This window comes from Myxocyprinus asiaticus, chromosome 49, assembly GCF_019703515.2.
Source record: "Myxocyprinus asiaticus isolate MX2 ecotype Aquarium Trade chromosome 49, UBuf_Myxa_2, whole genome shotgun sequence".
Taxonomy (NCBI): Eukaryota; Metazoa; Chordata; class Actinopteri; order Cypriniformes; family Catostomidae; genus Myxocyprinus; species Myxocyprinus asiaticus.
Window position 1 is genome coordinate 21677781 of NC_059392.1, and position 11084 is coordinate 21688864.

An 11084-nucleotide genomic window follows, 5' to 3' on the forward strand; every position below is an offset into this window, starting at 1 on the left:
AACTGATAATCTTCCGTTTTACACCTGATTTGTTTGAAAGTGAATAAAAGTCATTGTCGATGTAGCGCCTCTAGTGTTCATTTCATCAGGAAACTGCTACGATACATACAACGAGCCACGTAAAAATCATTTTGCTAAAATGTTGCTATAGTAACGTGATTCAACAAAACCAGGTTGCAACTTTCACATTAAATGATACCAGAAAGGTGACGTATCCGCAAAGTACTTTTAAACAATCCAATTCTATGTCCACTGTACCTCTTTAGTGATAGCAATCGTTATTGAGATCATACAGACTAAAGGCCCAGGACAGTCTGTCAGTGACCATACCACGCAAAATGATTGACCGGTCAATCATAAAGTCCTGAAGCCACTGACAGATAACAGACCAGAAAATGTAAAATATAAAGTTGAATCTGTCCCACTTTATTTTAAGGGTATTTAAAGGTGCATTCAGTAACTTTTGTCTTTGTGTCATCTTGGACTTACACTAACACCTAGCAGCTTGGATGCAGCTTAATTTAAAATCAGTAGTTTTCAGTTTCAGATGCCATTGTTGAAATTTATTATTCACAATCAGCCATGATTAATTTAATCAATGAGTGAGTAAATGTGGTGCTGGATCTTTAATGTTGTGGGGTTGTTTTTATGCCAGAGGTCCTGGACATCTTGTTCGGATACATGGCATCATGGACTCTATCAAATACCAACAGATAAAAAATCAAAACCTGACTGCCTCTGCCAGAAAGCTTAAAATGGGCCCTGGTTGGATCTTCCAGCAGGACAATTATCCTAAACACACATCAAAATATCCACACAAATGGTTCACTGAAAAATCAATGTTCTGCCATGGCCATCCCAGTCCCCTGACCTGAACCCCATAGAAAACCTGTGGGGTGAACTGAAAAGGAGAGTCCACAAGTGTGAACCTCAGAATTTTAAGGATCTGGAGAGATTCTGTATGGAGGAATGGTCTCAGATCCCTTGCCATGTGTTCTCCATTAGCCATTACAGGAGAAGACTCAGCTAAGAGCTGTTATCTTGGCAAAGGGAGGTTGCACAAAGTATTGAATAAAAGGGTACCAATAATTGTGCCACACATACAGTAAATTTGACTAAAATATTTGTTTTCTGATAAAACTTGTGTTGTGTTTGCAATTGTTTGATATCCTTTAGAGGATAGATTTTTGTGAATATTTTGAATGAAACATCAAAAGGATAAACAATAAAGACATATTTTTCACAGCCTTCTTTGCTCATATTTACCTAGGGTGCTAATATTTTTGGCCACAACTCTATAGTAGTTAAAGACTAATATAATGTGTGTCCCAAAAATCAATTAATATATTTCATATCCATGCTGTTCTCAAGTTATACATATAATTTTTGTGATTTAAATCAATAAATCATTACTAATATAGCATAAAATATATGTAATTGTAAAATATAATTTACTCACATATTAAACCCCAAGTACGGTATTTTATAGTCATTGTATATAACAAAATGCTTTATTTCCACCAAATTTTCAAATAATATAGGATAAATAAAGTATTGTATTATTTAATGGTTAAGTATATGAATAAACTGTAAACTGACCTCAAAACTTACGGCTCCATTCTTGCGTCTGTCAAAAGCTTCAAACAGGAAATGAGCATACGTGCTAGAATCTTCAAAAAGAGAAACTGAAAGAAAACCTTTATCCTAAACTTGCATTCTGTTCAGCAGACCACACAAATAAATGAGCAGAATCAGTGTGTTGACTACACTGAGATTTCCCATTCATCCATATGTAATAAGCAGGACTGCTGATTTAATGTGTTAATTTAGTGCGATTATTTGTGTGAAAAATAATACGTAAAAACAATTTACGCAATTAATCATGCCCCCGACCTGTACTTAATTCTGTAATAACTAATTAGGAATGTTCCTACCAGTGGAGCAATTCAAGCTTGATGTACCACATTGGTGTTTTTTAAGAATATGTGGCAGTAGGGGGCAGTCAGCACAGCTCCAGTTGTACAGGCAACATGCCTTGTCAAACTACCGAGAGCAGCACATCTTTAATAGATGATGCGCTCTTGCGCTTAAAGACAGCTGAACCGAGCACAACAGTGTGCAGGGGTCTTGAGACGCGTTTTTCAAAGTTTAAAATTATATTTAGGGTATATATAGGGTTAATTATATTTAACTTGACACATAATCCTAAAAACACAGCGTTTATGACTAAAGATGCTGAAAACAAGTGAGACGCGATGAAAGTGTCCATCTGATGCATGAATACATAAACCAACAATTAAAAAAATTGCAGAAGGAAGTAAGTCAATAACAGGGTTACGTTCAATGATATGGAAATAAAACCAACAATATTTTTGTATTGTCTGACGCAAAATCTGTATATGATGTAATGTTAATGTAAACATTTTAATTATCTGAATTATAATATTTATTATATATACTATATTATATTTATAATTATTTTCATTATTATATACAAAATTATCTTTATTTGGGGGTCCTTCTCATAAAATATTGATATATGCAATGAATTGTGATTAATTTGATTAATTAATTAGCACATAATTAATTCGATTAAAATGTTTACATTGACAGCCCCAGTATTAAGTACATCCTATTTCAGAGACAACTTTTAAAACAAAGAAGAATACAGTTGGGCTTGATCTAAAGTGTTTGTAGCCTACTGATTAAATCAAAGGTTAAGCACTTGCATCAAATATTAGTGAAACACTTACCTCCCTGAGGAAAAAAGTGAGAGAAGATTAACTTAAAGGTCTCTTTATTTGCTACTCCTGTGTGACATTCCTACAATACAACAAAATATGCATGCACAGACACATTCATGGATACACAAACACACACAAAGACTCAAACAACTTAAATTAAATTAAAAAATAATGTTAAAAAAATTAAAGCAATTAATCATGCCCCCTAAATTCTGTAATAAGCCTTGATATTTTTTGCAGCTTTCAGTCAACAGAGGGCAGCCTCAGCTTGGGCTGTCCCTAGAACTCCTTGGGCTGTACAGGCAACGCGCCACGTCAAACCAGTAGGCAGCACAAAATGAAAACGAAGCCTTTTACAGATAACATGCTTTTGCGTTCAAAGACAGTTGGGAAGAGCACAATAAAATAAAGGGATCTTGACACATTTTTCAAAGTTACTTTGTTACTACTTTTACTACTTTTAACTAGAGCTGTCAAAATTAATGCTTTAACACATACAATTAATAAAAAAAAGTTTGGCGCATTCATTTTTCTTAAATGCGATTAATGCATTTACCGTTAATACAGCATAAACCAGCAAGCCAAGACTTAACTATCACCAAAACACAGAGTGAGACGTTTTTGTCTGCAAGTGCTTTTCATGAGGAGCTCAAAGCGGAGCTTGACGCTGGCGTTGACACTGTGAAGCGAATCCTGAATGTAGCTTCACAATTGCTGTAACAAAGCGGATAGCCAGCTGATTAATATTGTGGAGGGTGAAAGTTTAAGAGATTTAATGCCTATTGCAATAAATATGCAACCTATGTGGGGACTAGTTCTTTCAATTAGTCAAACTCCCACTTAGACTTTGCGAAACATTTAATGTTACTTGAATTGGTGCTATTTTAGTACATTTCTATCTTTATACTGTGGCAGGCTTTGTTTTGGAAAATGGAAATTAAGCATTATATTGTTACAAAATGTTTTGCTTTCTTTCCTAAGAAGGAAATAAATGCATTTTGACAGGAAAAGAAGTATATTTAGTGTCCAATTTAAACACTTTCAAAATCTGCGATTACTCACGATTAACTAAAAAAAATTATTGCAATTTAAAACTTTTATCGACTGATAGCACTACTTTTAACTCAACACAGTGCCTTTAAATGCATGTTTATGGAGCGAGATGATGAAACGCAATGCAACCAAAGTGAGATGAGCAGACAAACATTTCAAATTGCGGAAACAGAGCACATCCTGTGAGAGACTGACAAATTCAAATGAAAATGGATTACTGTCTAAAGTAGGCCAAAAGTAGGCTTATAGAAATAGGCCTAAATATATATAAGATGTTGAAGATATGGAAATAAAATGGATTATAAACTATTTACAATTATTTAAATTCATGTATATTAAATATTATTTATTTGGGGGCCTTTCTCAGGAAATATATGTGATTAATTTGATTAATTAATCGCCATATCATGTAGTTAATTCGATTAACAAATTTTTATCAATTGAAACCCTAATATAAATATATAAACTTATTGTCAATTTAACAGCCCAGTAGTACTGGTATGGAACCTCACAAAATTTGTGCCAAAATGATAAGCACATTTCTTACATTTTTGAAACTTCTGTATAGGATCTTTAGCTCTATTCTGCTGAATTTAGTCTGTTCCATTCGTTTTTCCAACCCTCCGGCCTGTAGTAGACATTGGCGAGTTCAAAATCATCCTCTATGCTGTCTATATGAACCTACAGAGATAAAGACATTCAAACACAACAGGCAGGCAGGTCGGAAAGAACTAGCAACTGAAGCCATGAAAAAATGTGGGCTGTACCTGTACTTATTTACACTAAATCACATACATTTACACTAATAGGAGGAAATCAAACAACAGACAGTTGATCACTTGCTTTGCTTGACAGTTGAGTTGAGTCCAAATGATAGCAGGGCATAAGTTTGAGGAAGCATCATTTGATGTTCTTTTTCCTCAGGCCTGAGGGAGGGTTACCTGCAAATCACAGAGAACATTAGACATAAAGCAAATTGTTTAAGTATGCAAAAGTGCTTTGTATATAATTTAAATTGGATTACAAGTACATAAATCTATTCACAAAAGTGCAATACGTCACAGTCAGCTGGCACAGTTTGCTGGTCTGGTTTGCGTTCAAGAAATGATTCGGATCACTGAATTTCCAGAATTGAATTTACCCCAATCAATAATGAAAGAATAAGATGACATAATTGTTTTTTTTCTGTGACCCTTTTGAGTTTGCTAGACATGGCAAGTCATATCAAACTAGATTTGCATTTGCTGAAGGAAACAGTAGTGCTTTCAAGGCAGCAAAAGTGTTTTTTTTTTAATTACTTTTTACTTAGAGGCGGCGATTCTAATTATATTTAAAACGAGCCCACACACAACGTAATCGGATGCATAGATCATTAGATAATCAACAAAAAGCACAATGTGCAATCAACACAATGTGCTATCTGGCTAAAATCATGTTAGCTTTACAGGACCAGATGACTTCAATGGAAATTATGTAGTACATGTCCAGCGTCATGGAATGCTAAATCGAATTAGGATTCAGATCACTGCAACCAGAGGTGGAAGTCATCCAAATATGGGCAGAGAGGATCGTTCACTCTCATTACACATGGCTACCAGGAGATGGTGCCAAGTACCTGACACAGACTCAATGATGGCTCAGAAGACACAGAATGGAACTGAATGAGATCTCATTACTCATGCCTGCATGCTTTGGAGTGAGAGCATACCTTTAGTCACTGTTGTATTTGCATGTTTAATTAGTTCTTATGTACAATTATTATGTTTTATTTGTTTGGAGAGGCCTTTGGACATGTTTTAAGACACTAGGATAAATAATTTTTGTAACGCTAGAACTTTTGATTGCTTTGTCATATCAACACAAATTTTACTCAGTTACAGGTGACATGATTGGAAACAAAACAAAAGCAGTTTTTTAAAGCTACCTTATTTACACCCCAAGGTATGTAATGTCAAATCAGATTTTTTTGTGATTTTTCAGCAGTTTCTTAGACTGAGAGTCTCATAATCTATATCATTAAAAACAATGAAAGGTTTTCCTTAAAATGATACCAAACAATTGACCCTCTTTGGTTTATAACTCTTTGAGTTCACATTTTACGACCAATTAATGCAGAAACCAGCTAATTCCAAAGGGTTCACATACTTTTTCTTGCCACTGTATGTACCAAAAACAAGGTTTATACCTTTAAAGGTACCTTTTTTGTCTGAGAGTGTAGCTCTATTTTCAAATATATTAGGGCCCACACAACATATTTCTGTGTTTTATTGCTTTTATATTTAATTTTCCAGCTTGTATAAATCAAGAAAATAACATTAAAAAGACAGGAAAATTTGCATCAAGGTCAGCTGCCTTTTTAAGAAGAAAAAAAATGCTGCAATGTTACTTTTTGATGAAGATTGTGAGTTTATGCCAGACTTTATATTTAAAGTCACCTGTCCTCAGTAGGGACCCCCTTTTCAATATTTTTCCAAAAAATGTTACCAACTCATTGCTCCCCAGCCATTTAAATGTTTGAATCCTACAGGATACAAAAACCTTTTTAGGGTTAACCAAATAAGTGGTAATGTAAAGTGGCTGGTAAATGGAAAGATTTATTGCTAAATTTGTAAATTCTGAATGCTTTTTTTTTTAGGGTGAATGTGCTGTCATTAACAAAAAAATTACCATGGTATGTTATTTTTCCGGTCCTACTATGCTTTGATGCACATTGGAGTACCTTGTAAATACCATGTTATATGTATATGGTACATTACTCATTCAGTACCAAATATCAAACTACCTTGGTATTACTATTACTATCTGATATTGTACCATGACACTTCCACAGCATTTTTTTTAAAGGGATGAATTAACAATTTTTCACACACTGAGAGTCAGAAGAGAAGAAAAATTATATTATTTCAAATGTACGGTAGATACTTTACCTAGGGCAACAGTCCAGCTGGTGACGCAGACAAAGAGAAAGTTTCTCTACAATGATGTAAGTAATATTATAAAGGTCTTTGTTATGAATAGGTGTGAGATACGACTATGCACAGTATGTAGGTAAATGTATAATTTATTGGTAAATATTGCTGGTAATAGGATGCGATCTTTGGGGGGGTGGGGGGGCATTTTGGCCTTTAGGGTGGGGAATAGGTTCTCTCTCCATCTGGTCCCCCTTGGTCATTTCCCTATCCAAAATGGGGGGGCACAAATCTATTTGCGCTGTTTTCCAATTTTTTTCTATGTAAACGTGCATGTCTTGGACGTTATGGTGCATCACACTGTTTTTTTTTTTCTTTATCAGCATTTCGAGCAGGAGTGTTGCGTTTTTTGGACATTATGTCAAGTTAATGGCTGTTCATACTGTACACGTAGGCTACCTTTTAAAAACCTAGTCGCAGCATAACTAAAAGAACAGAACAAAACACGTGTTTCGAGATGTGTTTTAACCTGACAGGTTGTCTAAAAAAACGCTGCGTTTCTGCGCGAGATGCAGCGCAACGGTCAAAGACAAGCTGACCACAAATTAATTTTTCAATAAAATCAAAATATTTCATTATGGTAACATTGGCATGTTAAAGTGCAGGCAATGCAAAAAAGCAATATAAGCCTATACAATTTTGAGAAGTCACAATAGAGCCTATCATTAAATTGCTATGTCACTCTCTAAAAATCTGTGTTATTCAGTTAGAACCAAGGGTGTAGCCAGGAAATACATTTTGGGTAGGCCTCAATAAAAATGGATGGACCAAGTTTTCACCCAGTTTTTTTTTTTTTAAATATATACCAAATTTTCCTTAGCAACAGAGAAGCGGCGCATTCAAAAAGTTCTTTCACACTTTCAGAAATCAGAATTTATGCATTTTTAAATACTTTATAAATATATATTTGAAGTTAAAGAATAATCTCAAATATTCTGGGTGGGCCTGAGTCTAATTTGGGTGGGCCCAGGCTCACCCCGGCCCACCATTGTCTACGCCACTGGTTAGAACTCTTAGGGGCCGTTCACATCGAATGCATTTTTGTGTCTTTAAAAAACCTAGTCGCAGCGTAATGAATAGAATAGAACAAAACACGTGTTTTGAGATGTGTTTTAACGGTTAACCTGACACGGCGTCTAAAAAAACGCTGTTTCTGCAAGAGACGTGGCGCAACGGTCAAAGACGTCCATTTAGCATGTGTTCATAACTGAAAAAAATTGAAAAACGCGGACAGATTGGTCCCTTAAAAAGAAGTTCAACATTTAAAAGCATCTCAAAACACCTGAGTTCTTTTCTGTTCTATTTTACACGCTGCGTCTAGCTTTTTTTAAAGCAAGAACGCGTTTGGTCTGAACGGTCCCTTAACATCATGATTTGGGAAGTTGCCACTTGTAAATATGCACACATTATTATCGTTTTATGAGGGAAAAAAAGACCCAAGTAATATTAAAAAGCCCAACCCAAACTTGTTTGATATGGAAATAATGCCAACAAGCCAGAGTTTTAGCATGTGCAGGTAAAAGCAAGCCAGGTCTGCAGTTTATCCAAGAACTTACAGATATCCCTTTAATATATACATGTCAATATGTCTATAAATTGTGCAAAGTCACACCATGATGCCTCATATGCATGCACCCTTCTTCTGTCATAAATACTAAGGCTACCTGTCAGCAGGTAATTTGATCCATCCAATTCTACAGAAGTATTAAAACTCTCATCACTAGATTTCATCTTCATTTTTGAACCCAATACGCAGTCGGCTAAAAAATCTTTGATCCCTTTAAAGTGAAAAATGAAAATTAACTGTCTATAAAGTCAATATATGTCAAACATAAGCTTTACAGTTCAAATAAATGTGATGTTATTTATTTCCTGGGAATTCTCATAAGTCTTCAGCTGCTGTACACAGGTTTCAATTTGGAAAAGTATTCAGTTCATTCATGCAGAACATGACTTCGCCAACATCAGTTTTCGTTGGTTATTTAAAAAAAGTCTCTACTTTCCAAATCAAAAGTTTTTTTTCTTTTGCCCATTGCAAATGACACTTTATTTGACTTTTGAATCAAAAGCATTTTTGGCATGTTCCAAATCAAGCATTTAGGGGTCGGTCAGAATCAGAATAAGCTTTATTGCCAAGTGTGCTCATGTACACATGGAATTTATTTAAATTTTTTTTGGTGATAGAAGAAATATTCAAGTGCACACAGAACATTACAGTGAGACAGAATATAAAACAAGGTAAGAGTATAAATAGACATGCAAAAAAATAGGACATATAATATATGTGCAAGGTAGGGGTATGTACAGTTGTTGTATTAAATATGAGTGAATTTACATATGTACATGACATATTTATATACATTATTGCACTATGGGAGTCCAGGGCAGTTTAAAGCAGTTTAATTGTTCTTGTGGTAAATGGCCTTAGGGTAAAAAACTGTTCTTGTGCCAATCCCACAATCCATGGCAGCCAAAAATCTTGGGGTTATGTTTGACGATCAACTGAACTTCATAGACCACATTGCAAGAACAGCCCAATCATGCAGATTTGCGCTGTATACACCGATAAGCCAAAACATTACACAGGTGAAGAAATAACACTGATCATCTCCTAACAAGGCCACATGTTAAGGTCTATGTAGATTAGATGGTAAGCGAGCAATCAGTTCTCATAGTCATCATGTTGGATGCAGGAGAAATGGGTAGGAGTAAAGACCTTAGCGACTTTGACCGGTTAGAGTGCCCATGATGACCCCTGTCCACCGTCATAAGCACCTACAATGGGTAAGTGAGCGTCGGAACTGGACCTTTGAGCAGTGGAAAAAGGTTGTTTGGTTCCGATGATTCCCGTTTTCTTTTACATTAAGTGGATGGCCGTGTACGTGTGCGCCGTTTACCTGGGGAAGTGATCACACCAAGATGCACTGTGGGAAGATGACAAGCCGTTGGAGGGAGTATGATGATCTGGGTAGTGTTCTGCTGGGATACCCTGGGTCCGGCCATTCACGTGGACGTCAATTTGACATGTACCATCAAACTAAACACTGTTGCAGATCCACGGCAGCTCCACCTCGCAACTTACAGGACTTGAAGGACCTGCTGCTAATGTCTTGGTGCCAGGTACTACAGAACATCTTCAGGGGTCTTGTAGAGTCCATGCCTCGGCGGATCTGCACTGTTTTGGCGGCATGCGGAAGACCAACAGCATATTAGACAGGTGGTCATAACGTTTTGACTCATCAGTGTAACATTAGGAAGATTAGACCATTACTTTCTGAGCATGCTACACAACTCCTTGCCCAGGCTCTTGTTATATCTAGACTCGACAACTGCAATGCTCTTCTGGCAGGACTTCCTACATGCACATTCAAACCTCTGCAACTGATCCAGAGCACAGAGGCATAATTGGTCTTTAACAAGCCCAAGAGAGCCACGTCACGCCTTTCTTCATCAAATTAGATCATCAAGATTAGAAACAACCTCGCAAAAATACACCAGCAGTAAAGAATTTAACTTAATTTGATTAAGATGTGTTGGCCCAAAGACAGCCATTTGATCACATACTCTACTGAAGAGCTCACATGAACCAAGTTAATAACAGGAAACAGAGAAAACAAAATAGGCCGTTAAGAAATTATAAGAGGTCTCAGAAGGTAAGCAAAGTTAAAGACTTAACAAATATAGACATACACAGGCAAAGAAGATGTTCTAAAATCTGTGTAAGAGCTATTGCAAAAGGAGTGGAAGTGTGGTTGGGCAAGATATTGAAGGAGCTCTGACAAATCCTATAAGCCTAAAGAAATAAAACATTAATATCAATTCAGCATTATTTAGAAAGCACCTTTAACAATGGAAATTGTTTTCAAGCAGCTTTTCAAGAAGTCAGCCAAAACACAGGGACAAACTCTCAGAGGAATCAAGCCACGGACCCATCAAACTCCAGTCAACCTGGTACATTAAAGGTTAGTAATGAGACACCATTCAGTGATCAATATTTGTTGGTTTTTCAATATTTATGGCTGGGCTCTGCATGCTTCCCATGACTTGGGTACATATGTCAACGTAAGTCTAAGGGATTTTTTTCTGTCCAACAGGTGAAAATTGTAAATCAGTTTGCTTCATAAAGTAGCACATTTCTCAACACGCCGCAAGATTTGAGCTATCATTCATGTCCATGATGTTTCATACTTTTTTGTTCAAATCCCTAACCTAGCCCTATCCTGACCCTAAATATGAGCAGATAAGGTAATAGTGATGCACCTTAGCAAATACCACTAATTAAACACTGGAATTTAAAGAAACTGGCCAACACTGTGTG

General features: G+C 36.0%; 1 pseudogene; it reads right to left on the reverse strand.

Annotated features, from left to right (window-relative positions):
• Positions 1-262: 262 nt before the first annotated feature.
• LOC127438097 (Kv channel-interacting protein 2-like) lies at positions 263-4765 on the reverse strand (annotated as a pseudogene).
• Between the last annotated feature and the right edge of the window lie 6319 nt (positions 4766-11084).